General features: G+C 41.3%; 1 pseudogene; it reads left to right on the top strand.

Annotated features, from left to right (window-relative positions):
- The first annotated feature begins 206 nt into the window (after positions 1-206).
- Positions 207-19,960, top strand: LOC115121043 (myosin heavy chain, fast skeletal muscle-like; annotated as a pseudogene).
- The last annotated feature ends 736 nt before the right edge of the window (positions 19,961-20,696 follow it).

Here is a 20,696-nt window from a genome sequence, read left to right on the forward strand (position 1 = left end):
ACATTCCTGCAGTAGGCAACCTGATCCTCCTTAAGGTCTCAAAATAGTCTAGAACAATCCATGGTAAAAGAATAAGGAGTGTGGTGCTCCTCGAAGTGGGTGGGGCTAGAGAGACACAGACACACAGGGGTCTCACATCCAATCCATTTCCTTTACTAGAGTGGTCCATAATTAACTTTTGCTTGGTTGGCACTTCCAACCAGATATAAGGAGGCTGAGGCCCCAGCATTCATAAGTCAGGTCGATACCTTCTTCCTCTGTGGTAAGACTTTCTCCACTTCCTTAGTGTGTACATACAGTCTATTTTCACTCAGCATCTAAGGCAGTAGCTAACTGCATTGTTTGAATTCAGCGTTTTTTTGTCTTTTGTAAGATTTTACAATACGCAATCAAGTGGCATTGATTTAAAAGGTTTTAGTTAAATGTGTTTTACTTCAATTGTAAGGTGTAACTTTCATTGTAAAGTGTAACTTTCATTCACAGTCAAATTTGGTATTACTGCACCCTTTTTGTAAAATGAGGGGGTGGTCTAGAATGTAACTGGGTTTTCAGGGCTATTTTTTAGAATTCTTGAGAGAATGTAAAGTGAATTGCACTAGGAAACTAGGAAAATGAAAGTGTATGGTTGCATCTGTAGTTGAATTGGACATGGCTGTAATGATGGAGTTGAATTATGCCATTCAAAATGTTTCTTGTCCTTCGCGGGCTAAATGATAAAGCTTCAGACCTAAGCTTATTCACAACAGCCTGATGTTTCACAGGATCCTCCAAGACGTACGAATACATCTGTAGGAGGGGAAAAAGAAGGTGAAACAATATTCTGTGTAAAAATATTCTGTGTGAGATACAGTACCGCTCACGCTGTTGACTGTGGAGGAAGCACCACAGAGTCAATCATGTTTCTTGTTTCATCTCTTTCCTAGTGAACCGTCAACATGAGTACGGACGCGGAGATGAAAATCTACGGCAAGGCTGCCTTGTACCTTCGTAAACCCGAGAGGGAGAGGATTGAGGCACAAGCCGCACCGTTTGATTCAAAGAACGCCTGCTATGTGACAGATGTCAAGGAGCTGTACCTTAAGGGTTTGATCACTGGCAGGACAGAGGGAAAGTGTACTGTCAAAGTCAAAAATCCTGACGGCACTACAATGGTAAGTCTTATCTGAAAAGTATTGAAGTTAAAACATTATCAAAAACATTCCCAAAGCCAATATGAAATCAGTAACAAAAAAGATTAAGAATCATTTCTTTGTTCTTTTTTTTAAAGCAGAAAATAAGCCTCAAATAAAACACTTTTATAGATGCTGTTTAAAATTGGCATTGAATTATTGATAATGACAATTCAAGAATCACATGTATTTGTCAGTGGGTGATAACAAAGTAGTTGGATTAAATGTGGCATTTAAAAAAAAAGATTTATCTTGTATTTAATCAGCAAAAAACATTCATGACCAGTTCGATCCGTGTGAAATCTAGATTTCTGACTGTTTCAGGACAAAGAGTTCAAAGAAGCAGACATCTACCAGATGAACCCCCCTAAGTACGACAAGATTGAGGACATGGCCATGATGACCTACCTGAATGAAGCCTCTGTGTTGTATAACCTCAAAGAGCGTTATGCAGCATGGATGATCTATGTAAGAAACCTGCATAAACATACACACATACTGTAAATGAACATAAGAAATTCCTACATGCATGAACATGAGAAATACACACGTAAAGTACTACACTCAAGTGAATAGTAGAAACCAAAACATACCAATACAGTAGAGCCACATTAGTATACCATAGTACACCCACATCCTCACATAAATCCAGGTAAAAGTCAATCTAACTTTGCTAATCTCCTAATTGAAATCCCTTTCATCCAGACCTACTCTGGGCTCTTCTGTGCCACGGTGAACCCCTACAAGTGGCTCCCCGTGTACGACGAAGAGGTTGTCAACGCCTACAGAGGGAAGAAGAGGATGGAGGCTCCACCCCATATCTTCTCTGTCTCTGACAACGCCTTCCAGTTCATGATGATTGGTACGAGCTCTCATGGAGAAATGGATGGATGGATGGATGCATGGATGGAATCTACTGTCTTCTAGTCTAAGTTAGAACAGTTTGCTGGGAATCTCTCATTTCACTAGCCTTGAATGGAAAATATTCCAAAATGAAATTCATGATGATGCTTATGAATATAATGATGTACTCCAAATGTTGATTGATTATAATAAGCAACATGTTTTTTGGTTCCAGATAAGGAGAACCAGTCCGTCCTGATTACGTAAGTTGTTTTCTATCATTTCACTTGATTAAGTGTTTCTATTCTGATATGTTGTGTGACTTGGGTGTGATGAAAATATTCTGAACAAAAATATAAATGCAACATGTAAAGTGTTGGTCTAATATTAAGAATGGGACCATATTGGCATATTAAGAAGCTGATTAAACAACACGATCGTTACATAGGTGCACCTTGCGCTGGGGACAATAAAGAATGTGCCGTTTTGTCACATTGCCACAGATGTTTTGATAATTGAATGTTCATTTCTCTACCATAAGTATCCAACATTGTTTTAGAGAACTTGGCAGTACGTCCAGCCAGTTTCACAAGCACAGACCACGTGTAGCACGTAGCCACACCAGCCCAGGACCTCCACATCCGGCTTCTTCACTAGCGGCATCTTCTGAGACCAGTCACAGCTGATGAGCCTGAGGAGTGTTTCTGTCTGTACAAAAGTCCTTTTGTGGGGAAAAACTCATTTTGATTAGCTTGGCCTGGCTCCCCAGTGGGTGGACCTGCCTCCCAAGTGGGTGGGCCTATGCCCTCCAAGGCCCATCCATGGCTGTGCCCCTGCCCGGTCATGTGAAATCCATAGATTAGGGTCTAATTCATCTATTTCAATTGACTGATTTCTTACATGAACTGTAACTCATTGAAATTGTTCCATGGCGCGTTTATATTTCTGTTCAGTTATTACATTACATTATAAATGGATTAGGTTGTGCGTTATAATGAGCCAATGAGTGGAAATATTTTGTTAATAATTTAGTTTTGTTAGAAAATAGGTGAACAGTGTATTTGTCAATGCAGATTAGCAAAAACCAATCTGACACTCAAACCCGTCTGTCACATAAACCAGCGGAGAATCCGGTGCAGGAAAGACTGTCAACACCAAGCGTGTCATCCAGTACTTCGCCACCATTGCTGTTTCTGGTGTCAAGAAGGAAGTAGACCCCACCAAAATGCAGGTCGGTTGTGCTTTCATAACTTATTTCATTTTGGTGTGCTGTATAAACTTTGTTTTTCAAGCGGTGAATACTGTTTTAAGAAAAATGTTTGCTAGTTTCTGAGAAACTTGTGTTTGTCTCAATCAGGGGTCTCTTGAGGATCAGATCATTGCAGCTAACCCTCTGCTGGAGTCTTATGGTAATGCCAAGACAGTGAGGAACGACAACTCGTCCCGCTTTGTAAGTATGAAGGGCATACTGTGGAAGTGACCTTATATTGGGTGGAAAAATTTCAGTAGTTCACTATAGTTTTATCATCAGCTGTCCAACAAACTGTAACATTTCAAGTGGTCTATCAAAGTAAAATGTTAGATTTATTTTATTTTATTTAGTTAACCTATTTCTTTCCGCCATGCTCAACTACAGGGTAAATTCATCAGGATTCACTTCCAAGGAGGAAAACTGGCTAAAGCTGACATTGAGACCTGTGAGTTGGTTTCCTTTTTCTCAATGCTTTCCTTAATGACATGCTGTGGAACTTTGAAGACTAGCAAGCATTTTTTCAACCTCCCGCTTTGGTCTAGATGTGTCAATATGTAGTTCATACATGCACAATCTCTCTTACCTTAATTAGCCAGGAACTGTTTTCTGGAAGTTATGTGGCGCCATTTTCTCAAAATGTTCCCCCATGTGGGTCAGCCCCCTTAGTAATTCAAGTTTCAGCCAATGAGCTTTAGCTGACAGCTAGCAAGTTGCACTCACAACAGAGCAAAAGACAGAGCAATGACTTGGTGCCTCATATCTGCACCAATGTGAGGTAGTACGTAATTGTCAGGGACCACTTTTGACTCGTGAGAGTTCCAGAACTATGAACTATGAACTATGAACTACTGGCTATGAAGTATACACAAGTACCAGAGAATCTCTTTAAATTCAAACACAACATTTTGGGGAGATCATATCATCAGACGTAATATCTATATCGTTATATCTATATATCTAGATCGTTATATCGTTATATTTATATATCTAGATCGTTATATCGTTATATCTATATATATTTATATATCTTATATCGTTATATCTATATATCTAGATCGTTATATCGTATATATCTATATATCTATATCGTTATATCGTTATATTTATATATCTATATCTATATCTATATATCATTGTATCTCTCTCTCTCTCTCTCTCTCTCTCTCTCTCTCTCTCTCTCTCTCTCTCTCTCTCTCTCTCTCTCTCTCTCTCTCTCTCTCAGACCTGCTAGAGAAGTCCAGAGTGGCCTTCCAGCTGCCCGCTGAGAGAGGCTACCATATCTTCTACCAGATGATGACCAACCACAAACCTGAGCTAGTTGGTAAGGCAAAGTACAGGTTATGGTGAAGTTATTTACACCACCATCTGTGGAACTTATTGAAATGTTTCCTAGTCCACACTGTTAATATTATTATAATGAGTACTTCCAAGGTAACAAGGCATCTAAACATGAGTCAGGTCTTTCAAGGTCTTTCATGGGAAAGATCAACTAATGCACTGTGATACACAAGTCCAGGAGCCTCAGTCCCCCTCTTTTGATGCTATGCATTATATACTACATGTATCCTTGAGTCCATCTATTGAGTAAAGGAGGGAGAGATACTGTAAAGGTAGGACAGCAGAATTCTCAGTGATGTAACTGACAAGCCATTCTCTGTTGTCCACAGAAATGACACTCATCACCACCAACCCTTACGACTTCCCCATGATCAGCCAGGGTCAGATCAGTGTGGCCAGCATTGACGACAAGGTCGAGCTGGATGCCACCGATGTGAGTGATACAAAGTGTGAACCAAACTCTAGATATGGAATGGGTAGGACCACAATACACACTGAATGCATTGATAAAACTCATATTGTGCTGTCATATTCATATACTAGTGTGTTGGCCAAAAGTAATCATGTGGAACTGAGAAGCCAGTTCATTCTAACCATCCCATTTGTTCTGGACTGAACACAGAACGGTAGTGTACTGTAACTGAGCAAACTACCGTTCAATTCTTCACTGCTGTACTTCCTCTTTAATACCAGGATGCAATTACAATCCTGGGCTTCTCTAACGATGAGAAAATGGCCATCTACAAGCTGACAGGAGCTGTAATGCACCATGGCAACTTGAAATTCAAGCAGAAGCAGCGTGAGGAGCAGGCAGAGCCAGACGGCACTGAGGGTGAGTCCCACTCATAAGACGTAATATATGGGAAGCATTAGTCCCTTTCCCAGTCCCAAGCACGTAAGACAGACAGTGCCATATGAAAGTCAGGCAGGAGATACAAACTCAAAACCCCATAAAATATTTTAAATAATATACGTGGGTTAAAATCAAAAGAGTTGACCAAACTATATTGTCAGTGTGACATCAGAAACAAGCGATCTGTTGTTGTTGGTTCTCTCTCCAGTGGCTGATAAAATCGGCTACCTGCTGGGCCTGAACTCAGCTGAGTTGCTGAAATGTCTGTGCTACCCCAGAGTGAAGGTCGGCAACGAGTACGTGACCAAGGGACAGACTGTGCCTCAGGTAAAGCGGTTAAATACACAGCATCAAATATTTTCTGACCACCTGAATTATTTTGGGGACAATTGCATTTTCTTTTAAAAAAATAATCATGTTGTCTCATGTATTAATTTGAGGTATTATCATTGAAGGTTTATAATGCAGTCATGGCTTTGGCCAAGTCCATCTATGAGAGGATGTTCTTGTGGATGGTCATCCGTATCAACGAGATGTTGGACACCAAGAATCCAAGGCAGTTCTATATCGGTGTGCTCGATATTGCCGGATTTGAGATCTTTGATGTGAGTTTGAGTCCAGAACAAGACATTTAGTTGTGATTGAGAAGGATTACAGCCTTGTATCATGAAATGATCCCTTCTGAAATTCCATCAACAGTACAACAGCATGGAGCAGCTGTGCATCAACTTCACCAATGAGAAACTGCAACAGTTTTTCAACCACACCATGTTCGTCTTGGAACAAGAGGAGTACAAGAAGGAGGGAATCGTCTGGGCCTTCATTGACTTCGGCATGGACTTGGCTGCCTGCATTGAGCTTATTGAGAAGGTAAATTGTCTGTAAGGATTATATTGGGATGCAACATCAAAGCTCATAGGGAGCGCATTGAGAGATATTATCACAATGGTAAAAATGTTCTGACTGTTGAGAACTCAATATGTTTCCTATGATGTCTCCCTAAATGAATATAATCCTATAAAATGATGTTTACTAAAGAAATAAATGTGATCCTAAATGTAAAATCACTAATTTGATAAACATCTCTTTTTGTAAAGCCATTGGGCATCTTCTCCATCCTTGAAGAGGAGTGCATGTTCCCCAAGGCTTCAGACACTACCTTCAAGAACAAGCTGAACGATCAGCATCTTGGCAAAACCAAGGCATATGAGAAGCCCAAGCCTGCCAAAGGCAAGGCAGAGGCCCACTTCTCCCTGGTGCACTATGCCGGCGTTGTGGACTACAACATCACTGGCTGGCTGAGAAGAACAAGGACCCCCTGAACGAATCAGTTCTTCTTATGTACGGGAAGTCCTCAGTCAAACTCATGGCGACCCTGTATCCTGCTGCCCCACCTGAGGGTAAGACTAGCATCACATCAAATGCACTTGTTACAATTCAGACCCACATTGTTTTTAAAGTCAATAGTTTTTTCACAATCTCATTGGCAGCATTTGATTCTCTTATTTCTAATGATCTTCTACTTACTAATATGTGAACAGATACGACCAAGAAAGGAGGCAAGAAGAAGGGTGGTTCCATGCAGACTGTGTCGTCCCAGTTCAGGGTGAGCTTTTGAAATGTGTATATTCAGTCCTCCAAAAGGAGCATTGATTAACATAAATGATTTCTGAGAAACATGGTTTGTAACCCTCTTCCAGGAGAACTTACAAAAGCTGATGACCAACTTGAGGAGCACTCATCCTCACTTTGTACGCTGCCTGATCCCCAACGAGTCAAAGACTCCAGGTACAATAAATATTGACTTGAATATTACATTTTATCAATACAGTATCAGTAACCTTACCAATTCTTTAATCTGTTAATAAGTATTAAAGAGACATGGTTTGTTTTACCAGGTCTGATGGAGAACTTCCTGGTTATCCACCAGCTCAGGTGTAATGGTGTTCTGGAGGGTATCAGGATCTGCAGAAAGGGCTTCCCCAGCAGAATCATCTATGCTGACTTCAAGCAGAGGTACACTCATGCAAACACACACACACACACACACACACACACACACACACACACACACACCTGCTCCAAGGGTTTTCGCAGCATCAGAATAGTCTTACTTTTTATGTAATATAACCAACATATTACAACTTGACATGTTTTAAAAATGTCTCCTCATTCAGGTACAAAGTACTGAATGCCAGTGTCATCCCAGAGGGCCAGTTCATGGACAACAAGAAGGCTTCTGAGAAGCTGCTTGGGTCCATTGATATAAATCACGACGATTACAAGTTTGGACACACCAAGGTCAGTCAAATGCCCCCAGCAAAATCTGACAACAAAAAAGAACTTCAATGATAATTTAAACCCCTAGAGTCGTTTGACGCACCGGTGTGTCGATGTCAGGTACATAACAAAAACATCTCACCAGTTGGTTATCCTTTTTTCTTTCTTCAAAAGATGGAGAAGTATAGAAACTCAACTCATTATCATGTGTATTGTGTTAGAGTGGCTTCAGTTATCTGTATCTGTGTACATTATTCATCTACACCTCTGCAATAACTTACAACTTTTAAACAAGCTATTTCATGGTGTGTTTGTAAGAATTGCAATCTTTATATTGTTCAAATGAATCTAGTGATGTTGTTCCCCTGTTCTGATCCAACCCTTTCTATCTGTCACCGTCTGACTCTGGTTCCAATGGCCATGTTGACCTGTGTCTCAGGTGTTCTTCAAAGCCGGTCTGCTGGGTGTCTTGGAGGAGATGAGAGATGAGAAGCTGGCCGTGCTGATCGGCATGGTCCAGGCTCTCAGCCGTGGATTCCTCATGAGAAAAGAGTTCACCAAGATGATGGAGAGGAGGTGAGGAAGCGTAGACATTTTAGCAAAACTTTCTGTGAACCACCTGTATGTAATGCATTATGATCACATACTTTAATAAATGCTGTGAATTGATCAGAATGAGAAAGTACATCTTATAATCTAGTGGACGCCATAGGAACTGCAACCAGGTTCATGGGGCGGCAGGGTAGCCTAGTGGTTAGAGTGTTGAACTAGTAACCGGAAGGTCGCAAGTTCTAAATCCCCGAGCTGACAAGGTACAAATCTGTCGTTCTGCCCCTGAACAGGCAGTTAACCCACTGTTCCTAGTCCGTCATTGAAAATAAGAATTTGTTCCTAACTGACTTGCCTAGTTAAATAAAGGTTAAAAAAATATAAAAAAATAAAAATGAATAATGGAGTCCCATTTTCCCTGTATGGTTTGTCCTCGGGCTTTCGCCTGGCAAATCAGTTCAGTTCTGTTATTTCAACAGTTTTAGAAACTTTGGAGTGTTTTCTATATCCTAGCTTCTGGGCCTGAGTAACAGGCAGTTTACTTTGGGCACGCTTTTCATCCAGATGTCAAATGCAGCCACTTACCCCAAAGAGGTTAATTGAAAACAAACAAAAAGAGCTTCTTAGCAAAGAGCAATTTCTCAAGCAAGAATTTATCTATGACTGTCTGGGGGAGGTGAAAAGTGGGGAGGCGAAAAATTGAAAACTATCTGTTATTGGCAAAGGGGTTTGTAAAGCTCTTTCTTATTGGTCTATTAACTAGTTTACATTACCAATTTCAGGCAATCGTTTCAAACAAAGCTTACACTTAAAAAGGCATTATCATAATCTTCACAATTTCAGAGTATTATTCCCAACTCATAGTGTGGAAATATATATAAAACAGAGGACAATCATGTTTTTGACGGCACTGGGCCTTGTCACTCACCATGCCACTCTATCCTCTCTGTCGACCAGAGATGCCATCTTCACCGTCCAGTACAACATCCGTTCATTCATGAATGTGAAAACCTGGCCATGGATGAAGGTGTACTTCAAGATCAAGCCCCTGCTGAAGAGCGCTGAGACGGAGAAGGAGCTGGCCAACATGAAGGAGAACTTTGACAAGATGAAAACAGACCTGGCCAAGGCTCTGGCCAAGAAGAAGGAGTTGGAGGAGAAGATGGTGTCCATTCTGCAAGAGAAGAACGACCTGGCACTCCAAGTTGCATCTGTGAGTGAGAAATGATCCTCATAAGGTCATATTTTCATACACATGAATACACAAACGAGCACCATTTTTTTATTGCCCATGTTAAATACATATTTCATGAATGTTGATTTGCTCTGACCTCTATGACTAAATCAAGTCTATATTTTGATAAACAACGTGAGTCTGCAAATATTTATCCTGTTCTGAAATCAGGAATCAGAGAATCTCAACGATTCTGAGGAAAGGTGTGAGGGGCTCATCAAGAGCAAGATCCAGCTGGAGGCCAAACTCAAAGAGACGGCTGAGAGGCTGGAGGATGAGGAGGAGATGAATGCTGAGTTGACTGCCAAGAAGAGGAAGCTGGAGGATGAGTGTTCTGAGCTGAAGAAGGACATTGATGACCTGGAGCTCACCCTGGCCAAAGTGGAGAAGGAGAAGCACGCCACTGAAAACAAGGTCTTGTGTCTTACCAAAGACAGTCTAACCAAACAATTTTCCAAACCATAATCAACTCAAAACATAACTCAAAAGAAACTGAATTCCAGATGTATTGTGGGTGGCGGAAACATGAAGACACAGAATAGTAGAATAGTGGTACTCCCCACGTTTATTGTATGTTCAGCTGCCCCTCGTTTCTAACTTCAGTACACTGGCACTGCCACCTTGTGGTAAATCTATAGAACAGTACCTGTTGACACATTTCTAATCTGAATTAAATGAATGCAATACACATTGGTGAAGTAACAAAAGGCTAATTATGTGGTGGCCGTTTTCAGGTTAAAAACTTGACAGAGGAGATGGCGTCTTTGGATGAGAGTGTTGCCAAGCTGACCAAGGAGAAGAAAGCCCTCCAAGAGGCCCACCAGCAGACACTGGACGACCTGCAGGCAGAGGAGGACAAAGTCAACACTCTGACCAAGGCCAAGACCAAGCTGGAACAGCAAGTGGACGACGTGAGTGGAGTTTGACATTTTGGCTGAGATAGTATGTAAGATGTTATTATCTTTAGTTGTTTAGATTTGAACAATACATGTGTTTTTTTTATCTTGTAGCTTGAGGGTTCTCTGGAGCAAGAGAAGAAGCTCCGTATGGACCTTGAGAGAGCCAAGAGAAAGCTGGAGGGAGATCTGAAACTGGCCCAGGAGTCCATAATGGACCTGGAGAATGACAAGCAGCAGTCTGATGAGAAAATCAAGAAGTAAACAAAAACAAATTACTACAATTTTACCTGCAATATTGAGCAAATGAACGGTTGTTCTTGTCTAATTCTTGTAAATATGAATTAACATTTGCATGTGATTCGTACAATACTCTTATAGTATTAATCTATTAATAGTATTAAACTATTCATCTTTACACTATTGAACCCAAAATGTGTTTGAAAATGTCTGTCTTTGTGTTTCTTAGGAAGGAGTTTGAGACATCCCAGCTCCTCAGTAAAATAGAGGATGAACAGTCTCTGGGAGCTCAGCTACAGAAGAAGATCAAGGAACTCCAGGTACAGTACAGAACCTAAGCTCCAGTACAGGAAAGAACACACCTGAAACATCTCCTAAAAAAAATATTCTGGTATCACACATTTTTCCTGGTGGCTTGAAGGTTGCAAGGGACACTATCTACTTAATATATTTGTGAAACTGGCTTTGTATGAACACATTAACACATTAAAATTTAACATTTATGAAAAATATACACAGACTCTTATTATTTTGCAGTAGGGGCGGCAGCGTAGCCTAGTGGTTAGAGCGTTGGACTAGTAACCGGAAGGTTGCAAGTTCAAACCCCCGAGCTGACAAGGTCAGGTAAAATTTTAAAAATTAAAATTAAATTTTCATCCCTCCCTGCTCCTGCCCCCTGTTCTAGGCCCGTATTGAGGAGCTGGAGGAGGAAATTGAGGCTGAGCGTGCTGCCAGGGCTAAGGTTGAGAAGCAGAGGGCCGATCTCTCCAGGGAACTTGAGGAGATCAGCGAGAGGCTGGAGGAGGCCGGAGGCGCCACTTCTGTTCAGATTGAGATGAACAAGAAGCGTGAGGCTGAGTTCCAGAAGCTGCGTCGTGATCTTGAAGAGTCCACCCTGCAGCATGAGTCCACAGCCGCCGCTCTGCGCAAGAAACAGGCTGACAGTGTGGCTGAGCTCGGGGAGCAGATCGACAACCTGCAGCGTGTCAAACAGAAGCTGGAGAAGGAGAAGAGTGAGTACAAGATGGAGATTGATGACCTCTCCAGCAACATGGAGGCCGTCGCCAAGGCTAAGGTGAGTAGTGATGTTTTGATCAAGCAGTGTTGAGGAGGGTCAACGACATTACCATTCAAGTGAACTGAAGTTGACAGGAGTCTCATATATAAAGTAATGATGGAACATGTTTCACTAACAGGGCAATCTGGAGAAGATGTGCCGTACTCTTGAGGACCAGCTGAGCGAGATCAAGACCAAGAATGAGGAGAATGTTCGCCAGATCAACGACATCGGTGGACAGAGGGCCAGACTCCTAACAGAAAATGGTACCATCATCAAGTTAAACACAATAACATGTATTGGGGATGTATCCAGATAGTATATTCCACAGTTTCACTCCTAACATTGTCCTGCGATACCTTAAAATAAATGTTCAATCTGAGAGAACAGAGACCCAATTAACAAGATGTTCCTCTGTTTCTGCAGGTGAGTTTGGCCGCCAGCTGGAGGAGAAGGAATCCCTGGTGACTCAGCTGACCAGAGGCAAACAGGCCTTCACTCAGCAGGTGGAGGAGCTGAAGAGGCAGATTGAGGAGGAGGTCAAGGTAAGGAACTCAAAATTAACTACAGAGTTTAGATCTTCATATAGACAGTGACTACGCCACCCTCTGAGACTTTTACTGTAATTTGTTTAACTGTCTCTCTTATCTCTCTTTGTCTTTCACTTTCTCTCTCACAGGCTAAAAATGCACTGGCCCACGGTGTCCAGTCTGCCCGCCATGACTGTGACCTCCTGAGAGAGCAGTTTGAGGAGGAGCAGGAGGCCAAGGCAGAGCTGCAGCGCGGCATGTCCAAGGCGAACAGTGAGGTGGCTCAGTGGAGGACTAAGTATGAAACTGATGCCATCCAGCGCACAGAAGAGCTGGAGGAGGCCAAGTGAGTCGCACAGAACAGCAAAAACTCAAATATACGGTGTGGATGGTGAGGGCCGTAGAGGGCTCTAAGAAATTATTATTTCGCTAAGTATTTTAACATTTGTACACATTCTGTTGTACAACAGGAAGAAGCTGGCCCAGCGTCTGCAGGATGCTGAAGAGACTATTGAGGCAACCAACTCCAAGTGCGCCTCCCTGGAGAAGACCAAGCAGAGGCTGCTGGGAGAGGTGGAGGACCTCATGATTGACGTTGAGAGAGCCAACGCAATGGCTGCCAACCTCGACAAGAAGCAGAGGAACTTTGACAAGGTGAACATTAATAATTCTCAACCTAGAGTGATATTTTCTGTCTGCTATATGATCAAATGCAGAATAATTGTAGCATATTTCTGATTCAAAACTCTTCATCAAGACCTAAAGAAAATCCCATTAATTTCCCTAGGTTCTGGCAGAGTGGAAGCAGAAGTATGAGGAGGGCCAGGCTGAGCTGGAAGGAGCTCAGAAGAGGTTCGCTCAATGAGCACTGAACTCTTCAAGATGAAGAACTCCTACGAGGAGGCTCTGGATCATCTGGAGACTCTGAAGAGAGAGAACAAGAACCTGCAACGTGAGCATTTGACAGAATCTCTATTGGGCTCATGTTTGAATAGTGTTTTGAAAATGGAGGGAACTGTAATCATCAACACCATTTTAAAACAGTATTATAATTACTTTATGATTTGGACTTGAACAATCCAAAGATTTATGCCAACTACTTTAATGATTTTTTCATTAGCTAGATCAGCAAACTTAGACGTAACATGTCAGCAACAAATGCTGACTCTACACATCCAGGTATATCTGACCAAATAATGAAACACAAGCACTGTAATCTTCAATTCCGTAAAGTTAGTGTGGAAGAGGTGATGTTTTTTTTGTTCTCTATCAACAATGACAAGCCACCGGGGTCTGACAATCTGGATGGAAAATTACTGAGGATAATAGCGGACAATGTTCGACATCTTCAATTTAAGCCTACTACAAAGTGTGGGCTTGGAGGGAAGCAAAAGTCATCCCACTACCTAAGTTAAGCCCCCTTAACTGGCTCAAATAGTCAACCAATCAGCCTGTTACCAACCCTTAGTAAACCTTTTGAAAAAATTGTGGCTGACCAGATACAATGCTATTTTATTGTAAACAAATTGACAACAAACTTTCAGCATGCTTATTTATAGAGAAGGACATTCAACAAGCACAGCACATACACAAATGACTGATGATTGGCTGAGAGAAATTGATGATGAAACGATTGTGGGGACTGTTTTGTTAGACTTCAGTGTAGCTTTTGACATTATCGATCATTGTCTGCTGCTGGCAAAACTTGTGTTATGGCTAAATACCCCCTGCTTTCTTGTGGATAAAGTGGTACCTGTCTAACAGAACACAGACGCTGTTCTTTAATGGAACATAATCCAGGTAGAATTAGGAATTCCCCAAGGCAGCTATCCAGGCCCATTACTTTTTTCAATCTTTACTAACGGCATGCCACTGGCTTTGAGTAAAGCTAGTGTCTATGTTTGCGGAAACTCAAACTATACACGTCAGCTACTACAGTAACTGCTGGCCCTTGGATGCACACAGAGAGCTAACATTAATAATATGCATGCCAATCTCTCCTGGCTCAAAGTGGAGGAGAGATTAACTTCATCACTGCTTGTATTTTTGAGAGGTATTGACATGAATACACCCATGCATACCACACAAGACGTGTTTCACAGTCCCCAAGTCCGACAGACTATGGAAGGCGCACAGTACTAATTAGAGCTATGAGTACATGGAACTCTATTCCACAGTACTAAATATAGCTATGACTACATGGAACTCTATTCCACAGTACTAATTAGAGCTATGAGTACATGGAACTCTATTCCACATCAAGTAACCGATGCAGCAGTAAAATTAGATTAAGAAACAGACTAAAAAAACACCTTATGGAACAGCAGGGACCGTGAAGCAACACAAAAGTAGGCACAGACACATACACACACACACACACACACACACACAAGAGCATATGCACTATACACACATGTACACATGGATGTTGTACTGTAGATATGTGGAAGTGGTGGAGTAGGGGTCAGAGGGCACACAGTCTGTGAATGTATTGTTATGTTTTTAAAACTGTGTAAACTGCATTAATTTTGCTGAAGACGTGGCAGTTAGATTTGCAAGACCATTTGAAATTCTGATTAATTAATTAATTATTATGATTCAATGTCAACTTCAGTGTATTGGTGGTATCCACTGAACATCTCCCAAGTCTAAACTGCTCCTGTGTTTGTGTGTGCAGAGGAGATCTCTGACCTGACTGAGCAGATCGGAGAGACTAGCAAGAGCATCCATGAGTTGGAGAAGGCCAAGAAGACCGTGGAGACAGAGAAGTCTGAGATCCAGACCGCTCTGGAGGAGGCTGAGGTACAAACTACAGCTGTTTGATGGGAAAAGCAGTGTTCATTTGATCATTTGGATTATTTGGATGCAGAAGCATCAGCTACTCTTCCTGGGGTCCACAAAAAACACAAGACAACAAATAACAAAACACTGATAGACAAGGACAGTCACACAAATGTAAAATACGATATACAAACAATACAACTAAAGTGGTACACTAGCCAACGCCAGCTACAGTCCCACACTCCCTGTATTGGTGTTTATTGTAGTCATATATATTTAATTCCTTGTGTTATACACATCCAAATGTATTGAACACAATTGGCCTGACTGCTTCTCTTTGTCCAGGGAACACTGGAGCACGAGGAATCCAAGATTCTGCGTGTGCAGCTGGAGCTGAACCAGATCAAGGGTGAGGTGGACAGGAAGCTGGCTGAGAAGGACGAGGAGATGGAGCAGATCAAGAGGAACAGCCAGAGGATGATGGACTCCATGCAGAGCACCCTGGATTCTGAGATCAGGAGCAGGAATGATGCCCTGAGGGTGAAGAAGAAGATGGAGGGAGACCTGAACGAGATGGAGGTCCAGCTTAGCCACGCCAACAGGCAGGCCGCTGAGGCCCAGAAACAGCTGAGGAACGTCCAGGGACAGCTCAAGGTAAAGGGACTGGGATATCAGGCAAAAAAATCTGAAGGTTAGGGAGAGATTTGTTTGTGAATCTGTAGGCATCTGTAGGATTTTGAATAGCGTTTACTAATATGCTGTAGACAGGTAAGGATATTGGGAAATTCTTACCAAGGAGCATTTAAATCAATGACCCAATCACCTCTACTTCCACAAATCCTAATGAACCCATGTGATTGTGAACCCCAGGATGCCCTGTTGCACCTTGATGATGCCGTCCGCGTCGCAGATGATATGAAGGAGCAGGCAGCCATGGTGGAGCGTAGGAACGGTCTGATGGCGGCTGAAATCGAGGAGCTGAGAGTTGCTCTGGAGCAGGCGGAGAGAGGCCGTAAACTGGCTGAGACTGAGCTGGTAGACGCCAGCGAGCGTGTTGGACTGCTGCACTCCCAGGTATGGATCAAAAGCCATTTCGAATGAATCTCAACCAGGCATACCATTTCTGCCTTGTGACCTGAAAGTTCTCTTGATAGACCATTTTTTTTATAACTCCTTCAGAACACCAGCCTTCTGAATACTAAGAAGAAGCTGGAGTCTGACCTGGTGCAGGTGCAGGGAGAGGTCGAAGACATCGTCCAGGAGGCCAGGAATGCAGAGGAGAAGGCCAAGAAGGCTATTACTGATGTGAGTCCTTATGATCTATTCAATTACATTCACTTCATTTGTATCCATGGGCCAATGGTTAGATAGCTGAGCTGGTTTACCACAACAAAGTCCTCAGAAGGACATTATGATTGGTGCCAATTGGTGCATAAATTTAAAAAACTACCATTCCAGGCGGCCATGATGGCTGAGGAGCTGAAGAAGGAACAGGACACCAGCTCTCACCTGGAGAGGATGAAGAAGAACCTGGAGGTCACAGTCAAGGACCTGCAGCACCGTCTGGATGAGGCTGAGAATCTGGCCATGAAGGGAGGCAAGAAGCAGCTCCAGAAACTGGAGTCCAGGGTGAGTTAACAGCAGGGTGGATTAGGGTGGATTGAATGACTAATTGCCGAAAATGTATTTAACCATGCAAATACACAGGATCATTGTGTAATGACTTTCTCTCAATAACCCACATAGATAATGAAATTGTATCATTACAGATCCCTTCAATTACAATTGTAAAAGTACATAGGAACAGACAACAATTGTGCCTCCTTGACTGGGTAGAAGAATATACCTCTGTTGTACTAAGATTTGTTACGTCTGATTTCACCACCTCAAACAAATAAGTGTGTTAATTTCTTCCACAAAGGTTCGTGAGCTCGAGAATGAGGTGGAGGCCGAGCAGAGAAGAGGTGCAGACTCGATCAAGGCAGTCCGCAAGTATGAGCGCAGAGTCAAGGAGCTCACCTACCAGGTAACAGAAAGTGCCTTCATCCCAAACTTGACACTAACACAGACAGGTTTGTGTATAGCACTTTGGTGCATTGATTATTTGATCTTGTCCCACAGACTGAGGAGGATAAGAAGAATGTTGTCAGACTTCAGGACCTGGTAGATAAGCTGCAGATGAAAGTCAAGGCCTACAAGAGGCAGGCTGAGGAAGCGGTGAGTCACATACTTTGTCAAATACTTTGAAAGCATACATTCAAAAACATTATTTCCTTCGTAGACATTCAAATTTGAATTAAGTTCTACTACTGCGCATCAGTAAACAATGACTCAATTGATAGTGCAAGTAATTTCTGAAGAAATGATGCACATCACTGAGCGCCTCCTATGTCTATGTGTCACCAAGTTAAAGGTGACGGGGTTGAATATTAATTGGCTGTACTGGGTCTAGTGGGTCTATATGGGGGTCTATATCCTAATCTGACTTCATCTAGTACTTGGCCTATACCCTAATCTGACTTCATCTAGTACTGGGCCTATACCCTAATCTGACTTCATCTGGTACTTGGCCTATACCCTAATCTGACTTCATCTAGTACTTGGCCTATACCCTAATCTGACTTCATCTAGTACTTGGCCTATACCCTAATCTGACTTCATCTAGTACTGGGCCTATACCCTAATCTGACTTCATCTGGTACTTGGCCTATACCCTAATCTGACTTCATCTAGTACTTGGCCTATACCCTTATCTGACTTCATCTAGTACTTGGCCTATACCCTTATCTGACTTCATCTAGTACTTGGCCTATACCCTAATCTGACTTCATCTAGTACTTGGCATATACCCTAATCTGACTTCATCTAGTACTTGGCCTATACCCTAATCTGACTTCATCTAGTACTTGGCCTATATCCTAATCTGACTTTGGTGCAGGTCATGTTGTTCTTCACATTACCGTCTCTGGTAAACACACACTATATCAAATACAATCAGAGTTTATGTGTCACAGGTACAGGTTACAGAAGGTGTAAATGGTAGGGTGAAATGGTTACTGGCATATTTGCAATATAGCAATATCAAAAATAGAAAGTGTCCAGATAAAATATATTTTATAATTATTTTATAATTATTAGATGATGCTAACTCAGACGCACTTGTCTAAATTGATGGGTCATATGAAAGAAATGCTATAAGCATTCAGCCACATCTAGATAAGTGGTTGGGTCACTATTGTCTCGTCATGTATACGTATTCATGAAATACAATAGATGGACGTAATCACGCCGAGACACACATGGTTAATGTTGATGGGTCATGTAATCCTCTGGCGAAGTGGAGTCTTTTGTTTAGACATGTAGCTAGCTAGCTAGCTAAACAATGAACCATAATCCCAACCCATACTACTATCAATACAAACTGATTGTCATTGCTAGCCACCATGCATGAAATGCTGTAGTATGAATCTGCAGGTAGCTAAAGATAACCAACTAGGTTCAGGACAGCAATGTTGTTGATAGCAGTAGCAACACTTTTGCAGTTCTCCGTGGCTAATGTTATATCTTTCAAAAAAGCAACAGTAGCAAGGATTATCTACACATACTGAGCAGCTCATGTTATAGACAGAAGCATGCTACATGGCAGACCAATCAGAACTCATCTCTCAGCATGTACAGCCCATCCATAATCTCAGCCAATCATAGCTAGCGGGAAGGTTCCTGACTTTTTCCGTGGCTAAACCAACTAGGTTCGTAATTTAACAATTTATTTGTATTTATAGATGGCATATAGAAGTTTGCTATTAAGGTACATGAAAGTTCACATGTTCCAGAAGGCATTTCTGAGAATAAACACATTTAGATTTTTCAAAATTGCAAAACCCAGGTGTGAAATACTCTTAGAAAACTTACCCAAAAAGACTCACAGCTGTAATTGCTGCCAAAGATGTTTATAACGTGTATTGACTCAGGGGGGTGAATACAAATTAGTCCAGATATATTAGTGTTTTATTTTTCATAAATTATTTTAAAATGTTCCACATTGACATTCCAGAGTATTTTGCATAGATCATTGAACAAAATAACTGAAATTTAAATCCATTTTAATCTGAATTTGTAACACTATAAAATGTGATGTTATCCAAGGGGGTGTGAATACTTGTTTTAGACACTGAACATCCCTGGAGGCAGTGGTTTGATCCCCCATTTCACCACTCATTCTCTCTGCTGGATCATCCATCTCCATATATACATTGTTTTCCAAAATCTGTCAATAAAAAAGTACTTTAAAATACCTATCATATTAACTTGCTACCTGAAGCTTCAAACTTTGAACGCTGATTTGATGCTCCCCCTCTCTTTTCCGCACCCAGGAGGAACAAGCCAACGGCCACATGTCTAAGTTCAGGAAGGTTCAGCATGAGCTGGAGGAGGCTGAGGAGCGTGCTGACATCGCTGAGTCTCAAGTCAACAAGCTCAGAGCCAAGGCCCGCGACACTGGAAAGGTACGGAGCTGCTACTAAACCTAAACCTGACTCATGTTCAAATATGGCCACATCAACACAACCTATGATATAGTTTTCTCAGAGGTCAATACTGACCTTTTACACTCACTAAAAGGTATTTAAGATCTAAGAAGCACATTTCAGTTAGGGTCAAAATAGATGAATTCAAACTAAAATGGTACTTCAAAATTGAAAATCAAAGCTCAGCCTTTAATGCTTCATCCATTACATTATCTCTAACTGTTCATATATTCATATATTTTACATGTTCATTATTAATACTCATCCATTATTTTCTTTCTGTCTTCCTTACAGGGCAAAGAGGTTGCTGAATAAACAAGACCAAAGTCTTACATCATTTTCCTGTGTTGCATAAAATATGATTTTCACGGTGAAAATGAGCTTCGATTAAAAACATGTCAGCTTACATACACTTCCTTTGTGACTGTGGACTCTTTACTCAGCTAATAGCTGTTTCATATCATACAAATATTGTACTTTAATCTAAGGTGCAATCTGGGATTCCAACAACAACGAAGTGGTCAACCCAACGAATTTAAGGTGTCACCTTTTTTTTGTAAACAGCTGAGGGTGAGGCTGGAGAAATGTAACCACTATCAAATTCATATTTTATAGAATTGATTGGGATTCTCATTAGCCAACTCCAAATGGCGACAGCTCGTCTTCCAGGGGGTCTGACAGATAGCAAAGATATTTCTTGGAGGAAAAAAAACTTTACAATTGACATACAGTACATTTAAAAACGTTGACATGAACAAAACAACTAGGTGAGATAGAGAGGCATTGTTTTTTTTTTTTTAAACGCTTTAATTCCACTATAAATAGTAAAGCTCCCTTTGCTTGCTCTAAACAGCCGTCAAATCAGTTTGCTTCCTGTTCTTAGTAAACGGATGGAGGATGTTGACATGTATAACAAATGTGGATCTAAAAGAATAAAAATAATAATAATAATCGAGAAATAATCAGTTAGCATATTGATGACATTGTGTGGCCTCCTATAAAACAGTTTGTCCTAGGTTTCTAAAGCAATCACTATAGTATATTAATCTGAAATGCAGTGGAAAAGGGAAGCAACCAGGATAATGATTTAATGTATCATGTTTTAATAATCAAAAGTTTAATTAATTAATATTCATATATCAAATAAC

Source organism: Oncorhynchus nerka, linkage group LG20 (assembly GCF_034236695.1).
Source record: "Oncorhynchus nerka isolate Pitt River linkage group LG20, Oner_Uvic_2.0, whole genome shotgun sequence".
In the NCBI taxonomy this organism is placed as follows: domain Eukaryota; kingdom Metazoa; phylum Chordata; class Actinopteri; order Salmoniformes; family Salmonidae; genus Oncorhynchus; species Oncorhynchus nerka.